General features: G+C 45.3%; 1 protein-coding gene across 1 annotated transcript in view; it reads right to left on the bottom strand.

Annotated features, from left to right (window-relative positions):
- Window positions 1-24,778: 24,778 nt before the first annotated feature.
- Window positions 24,779-25,516, bottom strand: part of MEIS2 (Meis homeobox 2) — a 206,570-nt gene continuing 205,832 nt past the window's right edge. The window contains 1 exon segment of the mRNA XM_055316857.1: window positions 24,779-25,516. This exon segment is cut by the window's right edge and continues 685 nt beyond it. The gene's annotated coding sequence lies outside the window, so the exon portion shown is untranslated.

The raw sequence follows: 25,516 nt of genomic DNA on the forward strand, positions 1-25,516 counted from the left end.
TGGTGGTGGCGGTGGTGGTGATGGTGATAGTTAACTTTCACTGGGTCAGGCTTTTTTTCTCACATTCATTTCAAAAATTTTTCTTTTTAGGGGCACCTGGGTGGCTCAATCATTGAGGGGCACCTGGGTGGCTCAATCGTTGAGCATCTGCCTTTGGCTCAGGTCATGATCCTGGGGTCCTGGGATCGAGTCCCGAATCGGGCTTCCCGCAGGGAAGCTTCTCCCTCTGCCTGTGTCTCTACCTCTCTCTGTGTGTTTCTCAGGAATATATAAATAAAATCTTTTAAGAAAAATATGTTCTAAAAAAATAATTAAAAATAAAATACATTATTTTAAATAATTTCAAACTTGAGGAAAAGTTGCAGGAAATATGCAGATATCTTATACAACTTTCCCACAGATTCATCATTTTTTATATAATTTTACAACATTTGCCTTAGCATTCTCTTTCTCTCCTTATTTTCTCCATACAATTAAAGAGTTGGTTACATATATCATTGTACTTTACCCATTTATGTTTCAGTGTATCATTTCTTTGAAAAAAAAGAAGATTTTATTTATTTGTTCATGAAAGACACACAGAGAGAAAGACAGAGATGTAGGCAGAGGGAGAAGCAGGGTCCGGGCAGGGAGCCTGTTGTGGGACTCGGTCCTAAGACCGCGGATCACGCCCTGAGCCAGACGCAGGTGCTCAACCGCTGAGCCACGCAGGCATCCCTGTATTTTATATAACTATAGAACACTTATAAAACTGTGACAATTGAACATTGACGCAACCCTTTTATTTAAAGTCTATATTCCAGTTCCATTCATTATCTCAACAATGTCCTTTTGCAGCATTTTTTTTCCCTAGAAAGAGTCTAGGCCAGCATCCCAAATCACCGCTGTTCCTGTCTCTTTAGTCTCCTTTGGTGCGGATAGTTACTTGGGCTTTTTTTTTGAGTAATGTAGGCCAGTTAATTTATTTATGGAAAGTCTGTCAATATGGGTTTGTGTGATGTGTCAGATGACTACATTCAGGTTGCGGCATTTGGGGCTGAGATACCAAGAGATGAGGTTTTATCCTTTTTACGGTATCATGTTGGAGGCAAATCACCTTTTTTGGTGATGTTAGTTTTGATCACTTGCTTAAAGTTTTGTCTGTTTTCTCCACTATATAGCTAATGTTTCTCCTTTTGTAATAACTAATTTGTAGTAAGATACTTCAATATAATATATACTGTTCTTCATCAACTTTCCTCCATTAAATTTAGCATTCTCTGGTGATTACATTTTTTCTCTGATGCTTGCAAAATGGTATTTTTTAAAAATCCCATCATTTGTTAGTTGACAAACTCCTATAGAAAAGGACGTTCTATCCTTATTTATCATTATAGACTCATGAATCCTTGTTTTGTTCAGTAGATTTTGATTCATTATTTTCTTATTTGTTTTGAGCTCATATTATCCCTGCAAGATGTTCCAGGCTTATTTTTTAAACTTTCCTGTTCCTGCTATGGAAATGTAAGGCATCATTATAAATATATAATTTCCCAACAAACCTACGAGATAGGTACTATTACTGTTTCTATCATATGGCTGAAGGAACTAAAGAGAAATTAAATACATACCCCAAAGTCATGGAGCTATGATGTGGTGAAACCATCGACATTGCTGCTTCTAGTCTTCTCACTCTCCCTACACCCAACCACCCCCTAAATCTACTCTTCACAAAGTTAACAGAATGATGTGCCTCAGATGAAAACACTGAATCTCTCCCACCACACAACAATGCCTGGGCACATTAAATATTTGATAAAGTTGAATGGAATTAAATTGACAAAGAGTTAATGAATAAACCCTATCACTATTTTCTCCGTAGCTATTTTTTTTTCAGTCATTTAGCCCAAGGAGCATAAAAGGGATTCCTAACATGAAGTGAGAGGAGAAGAAACAGAGGATGCTGTCAAACCTTTAGGGCAGAAGTGAAGATCTCTCTTAGAATATCTACTCCTATGGCCAATATGGATGTACTCCTCACCCACCCCCCACGTCGTAACCTCTGCTTCTATATCTGAAATCCCACCATAATGACCTCACACTCCATTCTCCCACATTGGCCTTGTGCTCAGAACTCTTTCCTTTTCCCAAGCCAATATCCCACCCTTGAATCCCTGACTTGACCCCCAGTCACCATCTTGTGTCTTCATTTACTTCTTTATCTAACTTAGATCCAATGGTTCAGAAATGCACAGACTCCTCAAACTCTAGTCTCAGCTTCCTAACTATTCTTTCCCTGCAAGTTCTCAGTCTTGGAAGAATTCACATATCTCACTCCTTCCTTGAAATGCCTGAGCCCTTCTGGAGAAAAATCACACAATAAGGATGCTTGGCAAGTTTCAGCAAGCTTCTGACCTGAATCCTGATCAGCTGCTTCTCCCCCATACCCCTCAATCTTGATTCTAAGCTGTTACCTATCTATATTCTTTCCCCATCACCCCCTTTCACTGACCACCCCCTACAACTGGGGGAAAGTCCAGGCTTTTGAGCAGAAGCAATACCTCAATTTAATCCATATGTACCAGGCAGCCCGGGTGGCTCAGCGGTTTAGCGCCGCCTGCAGCCCAGGGCGTGATCCTGGAGACCCCGGATTGAGTCCCTTGTCAGGCTCCCTCCATGGAGCCTGTTTCTCCCTCTGCCTGTGTCTCTGCCTCTTTCTCTCTGTGTGTCTCTCATGAATAAATAAATAAAATCTTTGAAAAAAATAATCCATATGTACCCACCTTTACTTCCTCTCTTCTTTGTCTTAATGAAGAAGTGACTTTTAACTTTTACAAAACCTAACTTGTGCTCTGGATCCCAGCTTGTACTACAACTTTCCTCCATTAAATTATATCTTGTTTTTCCTGCATGCTTCATCTCACTATTATTCTGTGTATCTTCTCTTTTATTGCTTTCTCTTCAGCCATATAAATAAGCTCAGTTCTCTCTTATCTTTAAAAGTAAAACATCCTTTGATCCTACATCTTCCCTTTGTCTGTTGCCATATTGTTTTTATTTTTCCCATGATTAAGATATTTGAAATAGTTTACACTCACTGCCTCCACTTTTCTCACCTCCCTTTTGTCCCTCGAACCACTTCAGTTTACCATCTGCCTGTACCATCTCACTGAAACTGCCTTCTCCAAGGCCACCCATGACCTCTTAGTTGCTAAATTCATTGGATACTTTTCTTTTTTTTTTTTTTAAGATTTTATTTATTTGTTCATGAGAGATAGAGAGACAGAGACGCAGGCAGAGGGAGAAGCAGGCTCCATGCTGGGAGCCCGACGTGGGACTCGATCCCAGGTCTCCAGGATCACGCCCTGGGTCGAAGGCAGACACTAAACCACTGAGTCACCCGGGCTGCCCTCATTGGATACTTTTCAGGCCTTATCTTACTTAACAGCACCCTCACCTTTATCCTGTTTTCCCTTCAAAAACATATTCATTAGACATTGAGGATACTATACTAAACGAAACATAACTGACCTTGTCCTTATGGAATGCATGGTCCAGGAGAAACAGACATTAAACAAAGAATCACACGGTTAATTATTAAATGTAAATGTGATATGCTACAAAGAAAATATTAATATTTTATTTATTTATTCATGAGACACACAGAGAGAGACAGAGACACAGGCAGAGACAGAAGCAAGGTCCCCATGGGGAACCTGATATGGGACTCAATCCCAGGACCCTGGGATCACGACCTGAGATGAAGGCAGATGCTCAACCACTGAGCCACCCAGGTGCCCCGCTACAAAGAAAATTTAAATATTCTTAGAATAGGGATCCCTTGGTGGCGCAGTGGTTTGGCGCCTGCCTTTGGCCCAGGGCGCGATCCTGGAGACCCGGGATCGAATCCCACGTCGGGCTCCCGGTGCATGGAGCCTGCTTCTCCCTCTGCCTGTGTCTCTGCCTCTCTCTCTCTCACTGTGTGCCTATCATAAATTAATAAAAAAATATTTAAAAATATTCTTAGAATAGAGGATCTATCTAGCCTAATGTAGAGAAGAAATGATATAAACAAAACTTGCAGAAATGGCACTTTAACTGAGATCTGAAGAATGAATAGCAGCCCAATTAGAAGTGGTAGAGAAGAGAAAAACTTTCTAGACTAAGAAAACAAAATGGAAGAACCCTAAGACGAGCAGGAGGGTAGACTATTTGGGCAATGTTAAAAAAAAAAAAAAAAGGCAATGTGACTGGATCAAAGAGAATGAGGGGATTCCAGATGGGGCTGGAGATGAGGACATAGGTGTGAAGAAATCACTCAAAATTTTAGATCATGTTATGAAATTTGGACTTTATTCTAAGAATGACTTGTTGCCATTGAAGAATTTTAAATAGGAATGTAGTGGGATCAGATTTGACTCCAGAGCCCCCAACCATCAAGTACAAATAATGGCAACTTGGACTAGGGCAAAGGCATGAAGATACAGGGATGCATACAGATTTAAGGTACATTTAGGAGCTGTAATGATGAGACCCTGAAATTTATTGCCCTGGGGGGTATCAGAAACAAAGAAAAGTAATAAGGATAAAACCTAAATTTCTAACTCAAGTAACTGAGTAGATGATGCTATTATTTGCCAAGATAAGGAATATAGGGGAAGGCATTTCCTTGGAAGTAAAAATTGTGAGTTTGAGGCACCTCCAGACATGTGGAGATGTCCCTGTGGATATATAGGCTTAAAGTTCAAGAGCAACTCTGGGCTGAAGAAATAAACTGAAGAGTCATCAGCAAATGGAAGGGAACTGAGGCCAAAGGAGGATGAGATACTGGCTAGAGACACGGAAGAGTGAGGAAAAGCCTTGAGTTTACCTACCTACGCATACCCTCTGCTCTACAGCCATCTGAACTACTAGTTCTTTATATGACCTATTCTTTCTCTGTCTTTTATTTCTTTGCACATACTATTCCCTCTTGATTCACCTTTCTCACCTCTTCTTTGCTCTTATTTCAAAATTCAGTTGAGGTGCTAACTCCTCCATAAAGCTTTCCCTTGTCTTCCCATTGGTTAGATGCTGCTACTATCTGATCTTAGAATTCCTTATCCATAGTTCTAATATAACACTCATCAATCACACTGCAGTATGTTTGTGCCTCTACTAGACCATAAATTTCTCGAGGACAGAACTTCCACTTATTTCTCGGTTCTAGGGCCTAGCACAGAGCAAACACATAGCAATCATCTCAATGTACACTTGGAAAAGACAAAAAAGGTCTGCTGGGGAAAGCTCCCTGTGTGGGTCATGTAATCTTTGACTGTTAGAGCCAGAATGAACTTTGGATGTTTCTACTCCAGCGTATTTTACTGAGGTGGGGGGTAGAGGCTCAGGCCCAATCACATATTAATAAGAGGCAGAAACATATTGAGAATCTATAGTTTTCTGGCTCCCAGGCTAGTAGTTTTCCTATCGTTGGATTACCAACAACCCTAGAAACTACTCACTCAGTGACTTGCATGTAAAATGTATGCATGTGGGCCTTTTTTTAAAGGCAAAATACTAAAAAATACTAAAAGATGGGATATGAAAATATTGAAAAAGACACCTCTTTTAAAGGTGGACTTCTTAAAAGATATGTATTCAGGTACAAACGTGTAACTGAAATGACCTAAGAGCTATAGAACAAATTCAGCACTTATACCACTATTGAGTTTCTGCATGATCAATAAAAGCAAAAAGATGTCTACATTGTGTAGATCGCTCATATGTGGTCGGTCCTGTCTAGGTGGGGACTGGGTACAGGAGATTGACTAGTTCATTAATAACAACAACAACAATAATAATGGCAACTGGTATTTATCGAATCTCACCATGCCTGAGTGCTGGGATGAATTCTTTCATGCATTAATTCATTTGATCATCTCGTCAAAGCCCTATGAGGAGTTTAGAGATGTTACTGCCTGAGGTCACATGGTTAATTGGTAGGCGACCAGCGATTCGATCCCGGTGGTGTGACTATGAAAGTATGTTTTAAAACACTGGGCTCTCCTGCTTTTAATTAGTTAAGCCATGTACACAGCTCGGATTGCCAGTGTATTCTCCTTGTTGATCTTTTAGAAAAAAAAAAAAAGAGGAAGAATTATTCCTCAAAGTTATCCCTAATTGATAGAAAAGAAGTGAAATGTACCATTCTCTCTCTCCCACCACTTCTTTGGGTCTGAAAGAGAAATATTTAAGTTAAGAGAAGAGAAATATTTGTTCATTCTTGAGCTAGGCTCTATTACATTTTCTTTTCACAGAGAAAAGAATCTAGAACTGTGCAATAGCTTCCATTTGCCCGTGTTTCTCTGTGTTGTTGTTGTTGTTGTTGTTGTTGTTTGGTGTCAGTGCTATCTCAGATTATAAACTCTAGATGGCAGTGAGCAAGTCAAGGTTTGTGTGGCGTCTGGACAATGCTACATACGTTGCATAACATAATAAACACTATTTGTAATTATAATAAGGGTGAATTCTGCAAGAGGTAAACAAGGGTATAAAATTCATCTTCCGTATGGTTATTATTCCATTTATATGAGAAGTCCACTAAATTCACTGAACCATATCAGGCCACATCTGTTTGAAACCCTACCAGTTTTTATGAACATTAAATAAAAATGGTTAGATTTAATGACAATTTATCACATTCATGCAAAAGTAATGAAATGAAAATGTAGCGAAAAGGAGACCACTCCAATAAAGGAATTTTAAATGCTAACAAATCCAATGTTTTATTTTTTATCCTTTCAAAAATCAAATATCAGCTCCTTAGGCTCTAGAACTTTGTAATTGGAAGGTGTTCTTGTTTCAGTGTCTGTTCCTTCTCGCCTAAGTATTAACCTAAGCAGCATGGACTCAGAAAACATGTCAAACATATTTACACAAAAACTTTTCTCACAGAAGCAAGGTTTTTGAACCTTCGGAGAAACCGCGTGGATGCACAGTTTTACCACAAGGAGAAACAAGGAACACAGCCCTTACAGAGAATGAGGATACAGCTGGGGGTGGGGGGGAGAGGAGCAGACCGGAAGTGAGAAATAAGTTCTCCTGGCTGTATTTTACAGGGGAACTAAATTCTATTTGGATTAGACCTTCTAAGTTACTATGACAGAGGGTAAAGAGAGGTGGAAAGAAAAGTTTGAGTGACGTTTTTGACAGCAAGCTACAGAAATAACAATTTGACAGAAGAGGCCATCAAAAATATAAGATCATCTCAGGCATGAATAGGATTTCCCTTAATGTAAAAAATATGGAGCATGTGTAGGATTCAATTTGGGGTGAAGAGAAGGAGCCAGCCGGGCAGGTTTCCTAGAAGCAAGCTACTAGGGCTGACGTCAAAGAACTCTCGTATCGGTTTAAATATCCCTAGTGAATATTTTTGGACATTTTGAGGTATTGCTCTCAGTTACTCCCGTTTATATCTGTTTCTAGCTTGATTGACTGGGATGACGTATCACCAATAAATAGAGAAGGCTGGGGTTTCTATTAATACGGAGTTTGTTTTTGTGCCAGTACTGAGATCTATTTATCCTTCAGGTAGAGGATAGATCTCATTCTTGCCTAATCAATACAGACATCACAGATCAACAACAAATCTTCATACTGGCAAACACACCAGTCAATACCTTATTATTATTTAATAAGAATTTCATTGTCAGTGTGCTGGGAAGAAAAATATTAGTAGAGAAGTCTGCATGTAGCATTACAAATACTGCTGTAATAGAAGGGACGAAAGATGGAAAAGCACCATGTCCTAAGAAAAATTAGCCTCAAGTTAAGAGCTTTGGGATCTTGTCAGGAGGCAGAGCTAACTAGTTTTACAAGTTGGATTGCTTAGTTGCTATCTTTGGACTTCCAATGCTCCATCAGAAAGGTAAAAAGGGATTGACCAAACGTATCCCCAAAGCCCACATTTCAGCTCTGAAATCTATGACACGTAAATATCTTATTTTGAATTTTCATTAGGTGAAGGATTTAACAATCCGCTGAAACAGGATGACTAACCCATAACACGTTCCAGAAAAATATGAGATGACATGTTGAAGAGCATTTCAATTAAACAAAACAGATTTGTGTGTGTGCCACTATTGATATACAAATGTTGAATGTGTTTTACAGTATCTACTGAATGTGATTGATAGGAGATGCATCTATTTCAAGGTTTGTGAATTTAAGGAAATTATTGTCAGTGGTATCGCTCCTTTAAAAAAAAAAAAAACTATACCCTTACAGGGAACAGACAAATTAAGAGATACATAAAGCATCAATTTGGTACAAACATCCGCTTACAATTATGAATATATATATGTGAACATATACGTGTGTATGTATGTATATATACATATATAGGGAGAGATGCACACATATATGTGTGTATATGTGTGTGTAACATTGTTAGGAGTTTTTCAGAAAATTAAAAAGCATTTTTAAATTTGTCTATGCTTTTCAGAATGCTTAGCATTTCTATTTTGAAAACAACTTGTCTTCCTTTTCAACATGTACGTGCGGAGCTGGCACTGAGGTCAGTATAAGCTATCTTCCCAGGATTGGGTCCGCCCCCACCCAGTGACTCTTTTACAGAAAAGAAACCAGTGTTGGGAAGGGGTACGCCTGGCTGGCTCAGTCCATAGAGCATGTGACTCTTGATCTTCGGGTGCTGAGTTGGAGCCCCATGTTGGGTGTAGAGATTACTTAAATAAATTTTTTTTAAAGAAAGAAATTAGTGGTAGGATGGTAGCTGAGCTGTTAAGTCTCAGATCTTCAGCCCCTTTTCTAAAATACTACCAAACTCTTGAGTGTCTAATCAAGAAAAGGGAACAAGAATTTGTCCTTTTTTTAAAAAAAAAAAATTTAATTTAGAGAGGAAGAGGGAGAGGAAGAGCATGAGTGGGAGGGGCAGAGGGAGAGGGAGAGAGAATCTCAAGCTGACTGTACCCTGAGCATGGGGCCTGATGTGGAGCTCCTTCCTAGGACCCTGAGATCATGACCGGAGCCAAAACCAAGAGCTGGACATTTAACCAACTGTGCCATCCGGGGGCCCCCAAAGAGTTTGTCTTTTACTAAAATCTTTTTTTTTTTTTTTGCATAATAGCTTTTAAAAAAAAAAAGATTTTTTATTTATTCATTAGAGACACACAGAGAGGCAGAGACACAGACAGAGGGAGAAGCAGGCTCCCTGCAGGGAGCCTGATGCAGGACTGGATCCCAGGACCCCGGGGTCACACCCTGAGCCGAAGGCAGATGCTCAACCACTGAGCCACCCAGGCATCCCTTACTAAAATCTTAAATCTTTGTTTTTATCTCTTTCTACCTTGACTCTTCTTCCTCCACCTTTCATTCTAATGTCCCTACTTTGAGACTAAAGCAAGGGTAAGTCTGGTGCAGAAAGAAGAAAACTAGCAAAGAGAATGCCTTGGCTTCTCTCCCTTCCATTGCTGTGTTCTTTCCCCTCTCATTTCTGTTTGTATCTAACTTAGATTATGTCTGTTTAAACTCTCTTTATACCCAGGATATTTTAGGTTTGCAGTATTTTTACACTGAATAAAAATAGCTTTAAATTTTAAAGCCATAATGTCACAAATATTTTACAGATTAATTTGATTTAAAACATAAATGAATTATCAAGGGAGAAAAGCACAAATGTAGATTTTCTGCCCAAAATTTGTAGGTGTATCTGCTTTCACCTTAAAAGGCTTTTTTAAAGTTTCTGATAGAGGCCACTGGATGTAAATTCATGTTTAGCAAGAACAGATGCCCTCCCACCCCAAATCCCCCCACCCCCCACCTCACCCCACCCCCTGCCAAGAAGGAATTGAATTGATGGGAGCCCACCCTGGGTCTAATTTATAAGTTTCCATTTATGTCATGTCAGATTTGGGGAGACTGAACCCTCTCTGGATGTATTGGTCTGACTGTCTCCCAGGCTTGATACCCAGGGTTCATGACTGCAGTTCCTGGCACAGTCATAAATATTCATACCTCCACTGATAATTTGCAAGCCAAATTCATTTGGCTTTTTTCACCCCATCAATCTTATAATTAATAAGGGTGGTGCTCTTGTTTCACTTTCCTCCAAAAGAAAAGATAAATGAAATAAAGAGTCATCTTGTAAATTTAAATAGGAGTGCCTCTCACTGATTAAAAGCTGATGCTATCCTATAGTGGTGGAAGAAGAGGCTCCAGCTCTTTCTCTCACTGGTGGCTGACTGGGGGGTGGGGGGTGAATGAGAGCAAAGGAACCATTTCCAGATGTGGCAGCACGAGCCTTGATCTGAGGAGCTTGGTTATCTATTAAATAATGACGCATAGGAAAACTCAGAGGCATTATGCTGAAAGGGAGTTAGTTGTAGGGGACAGATTTACAAATTGCACCATTGTCTATTGTTTGGAGGGATGGACATGGAGCATAGTGTGCCGATGTCCAGAGAATTTGATTCTGAACAGTCTGCGGGTTCCGCCCGCAGTTTAGAACTTTTGAGATATTTTAGAAAGTCGTCAAACATTTAGAGATGGTTGTGTCTTTAGAGTGACTGCCTTTGAATCAGAATGATAGTTGCATTTCCAAATCCAATTGTGGCGACTGGGCCTCCACTGAAACACGGACGGAGGCATACATGACAAAGTGACTTGACAAATAAGTCATGGTACCTAGGACCCGGTATAAATTGTCTGCTCCCATTGGATTTTCTAAGGTCATTTATAGCAAAGGAGGAAAATCAAACTGAACATAATTTAGAAATAAAATTTTGATAATTGAGCTAAGTAACTTGAACTTGTCAATCACCTGTGACCTTATTCTATTTACACTTCACTGGAATATTCTAAAGTCCTAAGGCCAGCGGATAAGTTTCAAGTATAAACAGCCGCCCTTTCTCTGTTGTGCTGGGCTGCATCACCCCTTCTGAGCAGATGACTTAATCTGTCTGAAAATTAAGAGACTTGAAAACATAAGGAAGCAAAAAAAGTTTAGCCTACTTTCTTTTAGGGAGACTTACCCTAAAGATGCAAAACTGTGTGTGTGTGTGTGTGTGTGTGTGTGTGTATGTATGTGTGTATCGGTCAGTTTTAGGAGCTCTTGTCACCTGAGAGATTCTTGGGACTACCCCCTGCTTCCACCTGGTTATGTGAAGGTGGTATGAGGGGACATCACAAACTCCTGCTGTTCTTTATCCTAAAAGCTTGGACGTGTTTTGTCCTGTAAAGGCCTGTGGCCTTCATGGCAATCCTTTTAAAACGTCCAAGCACAGTTGATACCTAAATGTTTACACCTAATTCTATGTGAGTATAACTACACATTTGATTTACTGCCCCCCCCCCCATGCCTTCCCCTACTGACACTGAAAGTAGGAGAGTAACTGAGGGAGAAGCTAATCTAAGTGTGACGGGACCTCCCTTCATTCCTTGACCTCACGCAGTCCTCTGCAGGGTTCAGGCTGAGCTGACGCCCCCAGGAGAAAAGTGGCACAGGCTGGGACTTCAAGGCCAGTTCTCTGTTGCTCTGGGGTGTGAGATTCTTGCTCTGTCTGGGTTCCTCCCTGGAGAGAATGTGGGGGGGACTGGCTTTTCCCCAGGCTCCATCAAACCTTTCTCAATCCTTTCTCAGCTCCTTCCTCTCCTCCCCTCACCCACCCTTCAAAAGCAGAAGTAGACCCTCTCCCAAAGCTTGTGGGGCTTTCTGGGTCTTGGCTGTTGCTCTCCTACATCACTGAAGCAATACCAGCAGCAGATTTTCTGCAGGGGAGCTGCTGCAAGAGGCTGGAGAGAGCTAGGGTGATAGAAGAACTTGACCATGGGGCGTCTGACAGGCACCCCTACTCCCATTTCAAATCTGCTCAGAGACCCAGAGGCAGACCTTCTTTTCCCCCTTACTGCCACCCCAAGTCATGCTGAGGTCCTGATGACCCCTCCCAGCAGAGGCTGCTGGTGCTGAAGGAGTCTGGGCCTGACCACTGCTCAGCCACCTTCTCGGTTTAGAAGGTGCCAGAAGCTGAATGTTTACGTTCTGGAGATGTGGCTCTTCTGATCACGGACTTGCTCCCCCCAGCCCACCCCAGCCTAGGACCTCAGGACTAGATCTCTTCCTGATTCCCTTCCCAGCAGCAGGAAGGCAAAGACCTTGAGGCAAGAGGAGGGGGAAAGCCATCTCCCCAAGGCCCAAAACTGCCACACACCCCCCCCCCCTGTTCAGCACCAGGTCCTCCCTGAAGCATGAGCCTTGTTCTTCCTCAGCCAGGGAGACCTCAAGGGTTTTGCAAATAGGGCAGGACTGAGCCAGAGAAGAGGTCGCAATTGCAGAGCTTTGTGGGTATTTCTGTGCACGTGTGCCTCGGTCACGCTGCATGTTTGTAGAAGGAGGTAGGGGTGGGGAGCACAGACAGACAGACAGACGGACAGAATGCATGAAGCTCAGGAACTGTAGACCAAGGAGCTCTATGTAACTGGATTCAGAGACACACCAGATCCCAGCTACTGTTGCCTCACCTTGCAGGTCTGAGACAGACACTTCTACCTCGGGGTTCATTTAAGCCTTTTGAGGTATCAGCCCCAAGAACTTCCTTTGTTCCCCAGCGAGGGAGGTTGGGTGGGGGGAGTGGGGCTGGGGTGGAGAGTGGGGCTGGAGGGTCAGGAGGCAGAGGTTCAGGCAGGAGGGCTGGGCTCTGGGGTGCCTGGCTGGGCTGCCTGCTGCTCGCCCCTCTGCCTGCAGGCCTGCCAGCCTTCAAACCCTTCGTCTTGAGAACACAGGACTTTTCTTCCTCTGATCTGGCTTTTTTAAACATATATATATATATATAAGAATGGCAATTAAGAATCTTATTCTTTTTCTTAAAGTCCCATTTACCTGAGAATGTGTCTACTGGGCACGAATGGAGAGCTAAGAGGGTCTGGATAATTCCAAATAAAAAGTACCATGAGTGGCAATTTGCGTTAGAGCTAAAATGGGGTTACTTTTGGACACACACCACCCCCCTCCCTGCACTGGCCCTGTACTGGGTTAGAAACAATCCTTCCGGTATGTTCCCACCTTTGCGTATGCTGAACATCCCACTTCTGCTGATTTCAAAAAGCCAACGGGTCCACGTAGCCCGGGGGCCTACTTCTGGGCCAGCGTGTTGCTGAGAAACACTTGGGACTTCGTGGATCTGCCTGGAATCCCAGGGCCGGGGCGAGGACAGGGGAATTCGCGTGACCTCGGCAGAGGCCAGAAAGGGAACGGGGAGCTCGGGAGAAAAGCTGGGAGAGGAGGGGGCGAGGCGGAGGCCGAGGCCGCGGGGGCCGGGGGATGAGCCAGGCCGGGCCCGCCCCGCGCGCCTGCATCTCCCAGGACTGGGCTCGTCGCCGCGTCCGCCGTGCGGGGCCCCGGTTCTGTCCTGCCCTCTCTGCACAAGGACATCCGCACCTGGGAAAGTAATTGCATTCGAGCAGGTTACTTATAGCCGATAGTTATCCGTCTTTTTCCGTTCGACAGAAGTCTATTAAACTCAGCACAGGCGTCACCAGCTGAGCTCCAGAGCGCGCCTTCATTAAGAAAATTAAAATCATACTTTGGCGTCGCCGCAAAGGCTGCGCGGGTCCCCGGGAGCCCGCGTCCCACCCCGCCCGCCCGCTTGCTGAGGCCGGTCCCCCGCCACCCGACAGTCTCTGCTGTTTTGGAAACAGGAGGTCGGGGCGGGAGGATGGAGTGTGATGACGAGTACCGGAGGATGGGGGGCCCGGGCCCTGGAGGTAGCATCTTTCTTCCCAGCCCCCGACCCCCTCCCCCGCCGCCTTTCTTGGGGGGGGGTCGTCTTTTCTCGGGCACTTTCCAGTTACAGGCGCCACCACACCTGTGCGGGCGTGGCCCGGGGTTTAGGGGGAGGGCGCCGGGGTGGGTGGCTGCGGCGGGGGCGCGGGGAGGTGTGGTTCGGGGCCCGGGGAGCCAGGAGGAGGTGAACGTGCCCAGCTGACGTCCGCGGCCAGAGGCCCGCTCCAAGCGCACGTGGTTCACACGCACACGCACATGCACACACGCACATGCACACACATACATGCACACACAAGGGAGGGAGGAGACTGCCCCCCTTCTTTGCATCTCACACTGGCTCCGGGATCGGCGTGGCCTGTGATGAGCCTTTTGTCCAACCAGGCTCGGGCGCCTGGCCCGGGACCGGCAGTCGCAGGATCCTCCGTCCCTCGGGCCGAATCTCCGGCCCCTGGGGACCTACTTGGGCTTCCTCCCTGGCCCGGCAGGACCCCCAGCTCGCGGGACCCCCCGGAGACTCGGGGCACGGAATGGGCCCCGCTCCTCCGCCTGGGCGCCCCAGCTGCGGGGGGAGGCACAGGTGGGAGGCGACGGCTGGGGACCCGGGCACCCCCTGCCTCCCCGCCCCGCAACCCAGGGTGACACCCCCCCTGCTCCGGGGGAGCTGGGATCTCCAACTCCACTTTGGGCTGGAGACCTCACCCCGCAGGAGAACTGTCTACTCGGTAGGGAGGGGGGGCGCTTTCGCATTGATTTTCTGTGGCATCTGGAAATTCGCAGGGTTTGGAAGAATAATTTTTAGCCGGTTCTGTGGTGGTGGATGTTAGCCACTGCCTTTTGTTTCAACACTTTGCTTTTTTATGATGGTAATTTCTATGCATTTCTCTGAAAGGTCTACCCAACTCGGGGCTCTCGGGGAAAACACTGCGGCTTTTGCACAATTTTGGGGCGTCCTCTCCTAGGGCTCCAGGAGCAGAGAGGAGCTGCTTCCATTTTTTTTTTTTTTTTTGTCAGAATGCCCGGTAATAGAGTTCTCCACCCCTCTTTCTCTATGTCTAATGAGGGCTTTGAGGTTTATTAGGGTAAAATAGCACACACCCCCTCAGCACTCAAATACAGGATTAGGTGGAATTTACTTGAAAGTGTATAATATTGTTGCTCTTTGGCAAGTGTCTAATTCTCTTTTCCATAATTTCTGTTTGACGCAAAAGCCTACAAATTCAAGTGATGAAAGTCAGCAAATAGATGTGGACAAGGACAATTCAGCCCGCTAAATTGGTGGATTTTTTTTTTCTTAAAAATTTTTTTTCCAGGGGAAAAGAAAATACAGCAAATGCACCTTCACTGTTGTTGTAGTGTTTAGTCCTCATCAAATGTAGACATATCATTCGATTTCTTTTTCCTGTGTAGCAAAAGACAGAGGAAATCAGAAACAAACAGCAGCTTTTTAACAGCAGGAAATCCAAGACTTTCGAGTTGGTTTTCTTTTCTTCTGTCTTCCCCCTTTCTTCTTAGAGCCAAACAAAAGCAAAGATAAAAAAGGAAGGAACCCCATTCCTCCCGGAGAGTTTATTTTGTTGCCACAATACAGGGGTGGAGACAGTTAACGGCTATTTGAAATGATAATGCTTAGTGATCCCATTCATTTAATCATAATCTTCAAGTGGTTTAAGATTAATGGCAAGAGGTGTCTTCAGCCTCTTCCTAAGGACCTTTGCATTAGTTTACGTAGAACATTGACCAGACTGTCAGTGTCTCCAAATTTCATTAAGTCAAACTGAGACAAATACAATGAGATGTTCATATTTTCCTCATCTGTGAGAGTATCTTACTGGAAATATTTTTACTTGGGTTCAATTGCATTGGGGGACATTTACTTCCTTTTCTTTATCCTAGGTAGGTGGATGCAGATATGTTTTAAAGGGGCGCTTTATATATACACACACATATTTAAAGGAACCAGCGTTGTTTGCAGACAACTTTCCTTCCACTTCTGAGCTTGATGAAGTCCTTCACAAAAGTCAGCTTCAGTGGCAGGTGGCAGGTGGCAGGTTCTGCTCCCCCCTCCTCCTCCCCACCCCCGCGCCCCCGTCCCCGCCCAGACCAGGATTTATAGTTAAAGAAGTTTGGACTCCCTGAACTTCTTCGCAACAGACCAAATGATGATGATGATGATGATGATGATGATGATGATAAAAACTTGGAGTATGAATATTTAATTTACCTCGGTTGTCACAATAGCCCCAGTAATTCTTCAAACACGACCCGGAGGAGGCAGCCCGTCCCTGGCGCGAGGACCCGGGCCGCCTCCGCCTTGCCCTAGGAGCGCTCCTTCCCTGACGTCCCCTGGTCCCCGTCTGGGTTCAGAGCATCCCCAAAGAGGAGGGCTGGGGAAGGTGTGACACGGGGGGGCTTCCAGGGACACGCGAAAGAAGTGAGCAGATCTGCGACCGAGAAGCCCCCCCCCCCCCCCCCCCGGCAGCCTGGCAGGACGTGCGCGTCCAGGGCCCCACGTCCCCGCTGCATCCCCGCGCCGCGTTCCTGGGGCGGTCTGCACCGCATCCCGAGCCCGGTGCTTGCGAGAGCAAACCCCTCAGCTCCTTCCGCCCTGCAGACCCGCGCTCCCGGCGTGGGGTCTGGCCGTGCTCCGAGGACCCGCCCGAGGGGCTGCGGGGCCCGCCTCCCCCGAGCAGAGGCAGCCCGAGCCCGCCCGGCTCCGCGACCTGCGCGCCCTCGCGTTACCGCGGCCGCGCGGCGGTGCGGAGAGAGCGGGAGGCGCGAAACCGCCTGCACGCCCGCGCCGTGGGGGGCAGCCCCGGTCCCTCCAAAAATAGCACGAGTCCCACACTTACGTTTGACGTGAAGCACGAGGCTGCGATCAAGTGTCAAAGGCACTGGCGGGTCAGTTTGGGGGCACCTCGGCCGCCCTCTCCGTCTCCAGCAAACGGAGCAGCGCAGGCGAAGGAAGAAGGGGACACGCGCGAAAGGGCCGTGTGTGCGCGTGTGTGCACACAGGTAGGGAGGTAGGGAGGTAAGGAGGTAGGTGACGACTTTTAAACATTGTCTGATTCGGGGGCAAAGCATCAGACGGGGACCAGCACTTCTTAGAGGGGCAGGGAAGGGTCGTTCCAGGCGAGGAACTGAACGCCGCAAGCGATGCTCGGGGACTTTACTGACAGCGACCGAGTCCCCCGCGAGTTTTCTTTGGCGAAGCTGCAAAATATTGTTTTGTATTAGCCGCTTTCCCCCATCAGATACCCATTAAAACAACAACAACGACAAAAAAACCACACAAAAACAAACCAAAAAAACTTCTATAGCCCCCTATTAAAAGACTCGAAATGTACAGTTTGGCAGAAGCAAACAAATTACAGCGGGAAAACCAGAGGAGAAAAGAATTTAGAGAAGGAAAACGTGCCCCTTTCCCAGTCGTTTGATGGTTTATAGCCCGGAGGCCACGTGAAGGTTGGGGTTCCTTGGTACTTTATGTGTAGCTACTGTTATTACTCATTCCTCTAAATGATCAGCCGTGGCGAGCTATGCCCCCCCTCCCGCCGCGGGGTTTGCGGCAGGCCCGAGGTGGGGGTGTGGGCGGGGGGTCCGCGCGAGGCAGGGGTGGGGGCGGGGGCGCAGAACCCCGCGGCTCGCTCCGCAGGGGGCCGACCCGCGGCGGCCTGCCCCGCTCGCCAGCAGGGGGCGCTCTGACGTTACGTGTGGACGAGACCGTGGAGCGGCTCGCGGCCCCGAGACCCGCTCTGCAGTTTCACGCAGCTGCAGGAGGCAGGCGCGGGGGCCGGCCGATCCTGCACCCTCAACAGCTGCTCCGTCTGGGTTATCTACCCTCGGGTCGAATGTTCCTTCCCCTCCCTGCACTAGCCCTGTGGCTCCCTGCGGCCCCCTCCCCATCAGCCGCTCCGCCTCCGCGCCTCCGCAGCTCCAGCATCCTCGCTCTCCGTGGCTCTGAAATACACATTAATGCAACTTATTAAACGCGACGATGAATAGTCAACATTTTTTTCGCCTGTTAGTTCCGCTGATCCAAGCAGGATTTATTTGCAGATCTCACATCCCGGAGCCATAATGCGTGATTTCCACCCCACCCCCCCACCCCCCGCCTTAAATAAAATTGGTCAAATGTTGACAACCTTTAAGCCAATCTAACACTCAAGATTAGTGATGGGAAACTAATGAGAAAATATCAGATCGCCCGGCCTGAGGGCTGCCAATTAAATCTTCGCTGATTGAAAAATAAAAGCGGACTTGGGGTGTGAGCCCAGCTCAACTTCAACTATTAATTTAACATGTTGCCGGGGTCTGTGCCTTCTCTCCTCTAAACTGCCTCCCGTAACACAGCTTCCTCCTCTCTCATCCCTCAACCTAAAAGCCAAATGTTATTTCTTGGAATATTTCAAGAGGTCCAAATCAGGATGATCATTTCTTACACAGTAAATATTAGGCCTCTAAGCAATATGATTTAACTAATTAGAAAATTTACATCATTAAGTCTCAGGGAGAGAAAAAAGAGAAACAAATCTGCCAGTCATTTTAAAGGAGACAGGCACTATTGAAGTGTGAAGAAATCGGCTCTAATTCAAAAAGGCAATCGGGCAGAAAAAGCCCTCAACATTACCCTGCTAGTTATTAATCAGAAAGGGCTCTCTCCCCCACCACTCTACCCCTTCCCTCAGCACTGAGTTTAAGTTCGGTTTTTTTGCCAGTGGCCCATGTCATATTTATATTGAGGTTTTGTCTGCTAAAGGATTAAAACTTGAAAATGTTTCAATAGGAAGAAAATAGAATCCTCAAAGGGAAAAAAATACCCGCAGAATCACCTCTCTTCCAGACAAGCAAACCTGTTGTGATAAGCAATTCTCACCCCCTTCTCTTTATTTTTTTTCCCCCTCATTCTTTCCTTTTTCCCCTTCCCATTAAGTTCCTATTTTGAAACCTGCTTGGTGAGAACTAGATAGTCTTTGTGTTCTGCGCCCCTCCCCCTGCCCTGTTGCACCCCTCCTTCCTCCAAAGCCAGAAACTTACACTGAAAGCTGAAAAGTACAAATACATTAACAAAGCCCCACTCACTTGATAAAAAGGCCACGGTCTAAGCTTACATATCAGGCATCCAAGCAAAGAGGGATCAACTGGGTGGGGCTGCAAGACCAGAGATGGACTAGAAATTATCCCCACCGACGTATAATATTTGATAGTGTGGTTAAAGGGGGGAAAAGCAGGTAGATGAGAAGAGCTTGAAAGTGTACTGCAGTGTTGGGCGGCTTTTTCTCCATTCCCCACTTTTCTATTCAGCTTTAAAACAGCAGCCTCATTATATCTAGGTGCCCCTTCCCACCGGACTCTTACTTGAGCCCTTGGTACACCACACACATAGCCCTCTCCCCCAGCCTTCACATTCCCAGCAAATTAACTGAAGGGCTAAACTGGAAAGGAACTTTGTGAGCACTTCTATTTGGAAACTCAGGCCCTTCCTGCATCTCTGAGGACTTGCTCCTAAACAGACATTGGGTTTAAAAAGAAAGAAAGAAAGAAAGAAAGAAAGAAAGAAAGAAAGAAAGAAAGAAAGAAAGAAAGAGAAGAGGAAAGAAAGAAAGAAAGAAAGAAAGAAAGAAAAAAAGAAAAGAAAAATTAAATAGCAAGCCTTAACTATTCGATTTCCCTTCATTATTATTTCTTTTTAAATTACAAAGCCGGCCCCAAAGGCTCATTTTTCTGCCTTACCCTGTTCTCCCTTTATTAGATTTCATTCTAGCCTCATTTTCTTATCTTCCCCTCTGCCTTACATCCTGAAAGTTTCACTACGTTGCTTCCCATCAAATCCCTGGGCCTGGAATTCTCAAGTCTGGGCTCCTGTGGGCCTGGAGCAGCTCCCCAGCATTAGTTCATGCCACTCTCCACCTTACCAGATTTCAACTTTGCAGGAGAGAGCAGTAGCAGACTTGGGCTATTAACACACCACAGTTAATTCTCTGCGGGAACTTTTACTAGGTGGGACGTGTGGAAGGAGAAAACATCTGTAAACAGTGAGCGCTCTTGAGGGTGGGGAATGAGCTCTGACACAGAGGTCAGAACATATAAAATATGGCAGAATTTGTGCAAGAGTTCAGAGTTGAATTTTGGCAAAATAAGGAGAGGGAAGAGAAAAGGGGGGGGTGCTGGAAAGGGTCTAGAATGCTCCCCCAGATGCTGCTGCCTTTCTGGCCATCACAGAGCAGATGGGAGTCCTACGGGCTCCTCTTTGGGAAAGATCAGAGTAAAATGGACACTTCTGTCACTTTCGGGAGGCGGGACAGAGAGGTGAAAATATCCCAGACAATGGGCTCTGGCGCTGGAGGGCTCCCCGGGGGGCTCCCCACCCTTCGCTGCGCGGCACACTCCTTACCTTTGTTGCTTGGATTTGATCTGACACCCTGGACGTTTCTGGACTAGGTTCTCTGAGAGGAAAAAGACCACGAGAATCAACCGGTCTCCTGCATCTACTCCGAAGCCAAGAAGCGTCACAATAAAATTTATAACGCCTTTAACAACTCGCAAGTAAAGCATTAAAATTCTCTTTAATTGAGAAAATATTGATTTTTTGAAGTCTAGAAAAGGCGAAATCGTAATTTAGCTGCAAACTTTCAGGCGAGAATACGGCGGATTATGTCGCCGTATTATAGATCCAGCCTTTGTACCCAGGCAACATCACATCTTTAATTGCGCTACTTTATGAAGTGATAAAGACAAAAGATAACCAGACTTAAATAAAGGCTAAACAACAACAAAAAAAAGGGCGGGGGAAGAAGAAGAAGAAGAGAGAGAGGACCTAGGGTAATTTCCTTTTCCAGTTATTTATAATTCTTTTTTTTTTTGAAGTAGAAAAAAAAATGTCTAAAGGGGAGGAAAGAAATAAAAAGAACGGAAAACCACAGGCCAGTCTAAAAGCAACTCACATTAGCAAATCCGTTGATATTCTCTACCAAAGGGGGAATGAAGCCAAAGCGTTTTGAGAAAATGCATTCACGGGCAAAAAAATCGCATCCTCCTTTAAACGAAACAAACCTGGGTCTATTTTCTTACTTTACTCTCAGTCCTTTTGGAGGGGGGGAGAGGAGGGGCAGCATCTATTGGTGGATAGTAAAGGGAAAGAAAATCAGGCTTTCTATGTTATTTCTGTATCGGTTTTTGGTATTATAGAGGAGTAAAGAAGTTTTTGTGTGGTGGTTTTTCATTGATCAGTCACTCTGAGCTAATGTAATTATCCTCATCAATAGGAGGCTGCAGAGAGAATCATTATGTGGGTGACATTGATAAATGATCGCCCAGGAACGGCCCTCTCGCGGGCAACCCCCACATCTGACCCTCCCACACACACAATGTAGTCATAGAAACACCTAGAGAACCCCGAGCGCCGCCGCCGAGGGGCAGGGGAGGGAAGAAAAGCCTCGGGGGCCGAGGTGGGGGTGGGGGCGACTGGGGGCGGCCAGTCCCAGCTCCAAACCGGTTCCAGCCACACAAAAAAACCAGCGCATCGCGCGGGCAGAGCGAGGAGGGCGTTGCGGGTGGGAGACCCCCCTTCCCAGCGGCAGAGCCTCCCACGGTGGCTCACAACAAAGTGAAAAGCCGCCCTCCAGACGGACCCATTCCTCCACACCTTTTCCCATGTGCGACCTCACCAACAACACCATCTGATGTTTGCCGGGACGCACACCCACTAAGGTTTCTGCAGAGGAGTTAAATAATTAGGTCACAAAACCTGTAGGCATCTCATTCTCACGCGGGGGTCCCCCTCTCAAGAAATACCAACAGAACAACCCAAACACCAAACCAAACCCCTCTGAACAAAGGCAGCAGCTGGGTGACACCCCCTCCTTAGCATCCCCCCCCCCCGCCGCCACTTATGTACCGGGCGACCCCTTCCTTTCCCTACACCTCCTAACTCGGTGCCTCTGATTATGAGATAAAGGATTTTGCGATTGTTCCTATCAGGGGGGAAAAAAATCCTCACCGAACCCCCACGTTTTCATCTTTTGACTGTTTTATTTAAGCCAATGGGAAAGTATTGAGAGCAGTAATTGATTCATAATGATCTATAAATCGATGCCCGGATGGGGTGGGGTGGGATGGAGGTGTATGAAGAGGCGGGGGGGGGGGCGATGCTGTTTATTTATTTTATTTCTAAAGCTTCAACTGAAGTAGCTTTGACACTGTTGGGGCTGGAGGGGAGGAGCTGTGGGGCTCGCTGGATCATCCATCATCGCTGTCACCCAGAGTCTGCCCCGAGGAGCCGTAGACGCAATCTCCCTTCTGTCTCTACACCGAAACTATTAATATTAAAACCTCCCTTCAAACACTGCCCCGACGGTCTCCGTTCTCATCACCGCCTGACCGGCCTCCCCCATCAGACCTGCGTCCCCCCTCCCGGCGCTCGGCGGCCTCCTCCCGGCCCGGCCCACGGAGGGGACTCGACGACCGACCGGGCGACCCCCGAGCTGATCACCGCGACTGTTAGGGGCCCCTCCCACCACCCACCACCCCGGCAGCTTGAAGCCCGGTGGTCCACCCCTAACACCCTGCAAAGGGGAGGCCGGGTGAGGCAGGGGCAGCGGACGCGAGTGGGGGGAGCCTGGGGCGCGCCCGCCCCCGCCCCCCGCCCCCCCTGCGAAGCCAGGCCCCTGGGCACATCCAGACCCCAGCCCCTTCAACACGGTGGCAAGTTGCAGCAGAGGCCCCGGCTCCTTATCAAATTGCTGGCCTGCAAGACTAAGGGGGAACTTGTGGGGCTCTCAGGCCAGCCCCTCTGAAGGAAGGGCCCTCCTCTGACAGCTGCTGGAGATATTAGCCACATTTCCCCTCCCAAACCCGCTCGGGGTTAACAGGCCCTCGGGGGCGGGAGGGGGAGGAGGCCACGGGGGTCCTGACGGGCTCTTCTGGGCCAGTCTTAACTGGGGCGAGCTGCGGAGGTTGCGGGGCGCGGACCTGGGAAGTGCTGACCTGGGCGGTGGGAGGGAGAAGGGGTGGATGGAAGACACAGACTTTCCTGGTCTTTTCTTCTGCCGTTTAAATGTGGCTTCTTGCTCGATTCCCAACCCTTAACAGATGGCGACTGCAGTTCTCTCAGAATTTCTTAAAGAAAGGGAAACCTTTGGAATTTATTTCTGCTTTTGCTTTTCCATATAAATAAAAAGTGTTTTTATGTTACTCTTGTTTTGGAGAACATAAGCAATTTTATTCAGACTACAGTATTTCCTTTAACACTATATGGTTGTCAAAACACCATTCCCAGTTTCTTTGCTTTTGACAGCTGAGTCTTTCTTAAATATACCCAAATCGGAACTCTTTATACTAAATAGTAAACCCGAGATAGGAGCAAATGCCTTCTGAGGTGGTATAAAAAAAGCATTATAAAAATTGGACAACTCTACTACCTCTTGGTCTTACCATATTGGGGGGGGGCAAGAAAATGCAAACAGATTTTATTACAATTATTATTCATCTCCAAATATTTAAGAAGGTTAAAGGTTTACATGATTTGTTGAAGGAGCTGTGCGTGAGATGATTCTAGTCATTAAATCAAGGATAGAGAGGTTTGGGATCTCCACTTAAATGAAATTATTACGAAGCGATTTCATCAAAAGCTTCCTAAACACAAGTAAACTCTGCAGCATGTACTTTACGGAGAGGAAAGGAAGAAAAACTTTTCCAAACATTTTCCCCCAGTGGATGTGAGTTAATTTGTAAATGGAGAACTTTACCTAAAAGCATTTAAAGTAAAAATATACAAATATTTAAATTTTGCAAAAAGACTCCATGTGCACTGGGATAACAAAGGTGAGTGAGAGGGAAGCTCTTTTCCAAGAGGCACAGAATTTCTCCGTTAACAATCAGTTTGTGTCAGAAGCGGTAATTCTACGTTGAAAGAGCATCATATCCATTAAGGTGATAAATGTGTTTATATATAAAAAAGAATCTACCTAACTAAAAATAATACAAAACAATAGAAGTTTATTTCCTTGTTTCTTTATATTACAACTCCTATTAATGTTTTCTGCAATGGGAAGATGGCAGCACTCCAAGTAAGACACAAACTTGATTTCTGAGCTAGTGAACTATTTCCCTATCAAGCTGACATCACCGATCTAGTTTTATATTATCTCTTCTACACATAGGATTCAAAATGTAGGTGTTCCCAAATTCCAGGATAGTATCTTTATTTTAAAAATTGAGGGGGCATGCAAATACCTCACACTTTTTTTCACTTTGCACACTTTATCAGGCAGTGTTTGTGCAGTACCAGCAAGCCAATAACACAGATTTCTAGGAATGTTGTCTGATACTTTGAAAACGGCATTACATTGCCTGTTCTGCTGCTGTTTCAGAAAAAAAATTTACGTTTAAGTCACCAACTCCTCCCACTAGCGTGTCTGCATGTGGAGGTGTCTGAAATAAAAAGACATCAAAATATAATTTATATTAAATATTAATGATTAAGTAATCTCTTCAACTCAGGATTTCAAACTCCATAGAAGTTGTTTACTCATCTATGAACATCTATATGTAAATTTTAATTTACATATTCAACAGTATTTTAGTAAGTAAGACAGAGAAAAAACACAGGCAGATGAATTATCTTTGAGCACAGACGTTAGTTATTTCTCATGATGTAAAATTAACCCTGAAAAAGCCCTTTATTCTGGCAGAGGATGAACATGAAAAGCTTTATCTGAACGTATTTTTTTCAACATCATGCATCTAAAAAGGAGGTTAGACCAAATGAATGAAGGTAATCTTTCAACCTGGCTCATAACACGCACACACATACACACAATTTCATACCTTTAGAAGTTTTCTGCTGGTAGGATATATAAGCCAAAGATATACTAACCACTAGAGGAGGTTACCTTAAAAATTGTTGGTAAGTTTGAAACAGAGCCAAAACTATATGGGCAAAACCACCACCTACTGTAACACCACATGGAGTAGGCATTGTGCAACCTTGCCTTAAAACTATTAAAAACACAAAAGCCTAACAAAAAATCAAAAATGAAATATTTATTACCGCATTTTGTGACTTAACACCTTTTTTTTTTAACATAACGTCACAGTCCTCATACAAGTATTTTAATGTAAATTTGACAAAGCTTAAAGGTAACAGCATTTTCTTCTAGTGAGGAACACGTGCTGAGAAAAGAATTCATGGACATACAATACCAATTCCACAGCAGATCTGATACTAGCAAAAACATTCTTTTTTTTTTTCAATTGAGGTAAACACATAGAATATCTAACATGAAACAATTAATAGACTGAACTCTGTACGAAGTTTGTTACAGTATTCTCTTGCTCCTTTTTCTCCTCCAAGCTTTGAGTTCCTGATAAAGTCCTAGTTGTGGTGCTATGACCATTAATAACTTTCTTGTGTTGAGGAAAGCTGCCCAACTTGAGATTGTTTTGTCCACAGCCAAGGCTTAGAACTCTTGGAAGAAGCTCCTGCTCTGTCTTTAAATCTTCACTGGCAAGCTCTTTGAAGAAGAGTCCCCCAAAATAATAAGAAGAATTGGCTTATGAAGCACAAACTATAAAGATCTGTTGGAAACTAAAGGACACATTTCTGGAGGAACAAAGGCCGGGCATGAAAACACATTCTGGAAGCTGGAGTCCAAGGGATGAGGTTCAGCCAGACGTTCACCATGGTCTCCGGCGTGCTTCTTTTCTCATTGGCCCAACAGGTTTAAAATAGACCACAGTCTCTCCTGGATAGTGAATTCACTGATG

Source organism: Nyctereutes procyonoides, unplaced genomic scaffold (genome assembly GCF_905146905.1).
Source record: "Nyctereutes procyonoides isolate TBG_1078 unplaced genomic scaffold, NYPRO_anot_genome, whole genome shotgun sequence".
Lineage (NCBI taxonomy): Eukaryota > Metazoa > Chordata > Mammalia > Carnivora > Canidae > Nyctereutes > Nyctereutes procyonoides.